Raw genomic sequence first — 424 nt, forward strand, 5'->3', positions numbered from 1 at the left:
ATCGTGAAAAGCGCTATACAAATAAACTTGAGTTGAATTGAATATAATTATCAGAAATGAGGTCTACTGTATAGTGAATTATTTTTTTCTTTAGAGACGTGTTGTATTAACTATTACCAGTAAGTTCATATGTGCTCCGATTAACATTAGCCTATATTATTATATTGTATTATTTTATTTAAACTGTAACTGTGAATATATTTGGACGCTCCATGTTAGTCACTGAATAGGCTTACATGATTTTCAATTGATTTTTAGGTGATATTGCTTGAAAAGTGAATAATGAGTGCTCAAAGAAAAAAAAAAACTCAATTATTTATGCTGTTTATTTTATTATCAAAGCCCATGTGATAACATAACCTGAGGCTAAAAGCTGTGATATTAATGTTGTCCACTAGAGAGAGCCACAGGATAAGGAATAGGC

Source organism: Sinocyclocheilus anshuiensis, unplaced genomic scaffold, assembly GCF_001515605.1.
Source record: "Sinocyclocheilus anshuiensis isolate Anshui unplaced genomic scaffold, SAMN03320099.WGS_v1.1 scaffold3948, whole genome shotgun sequence".
In the NCBI taxonomy this organism is placed as follows: domain Eukaryota; kingdom Metazoa; phylum Chordata; class Actinopteri; order Cypriniformes; family Cyprinidae; genus Sinocyclocheilus; species Sinocyclocheilus anshuiensis.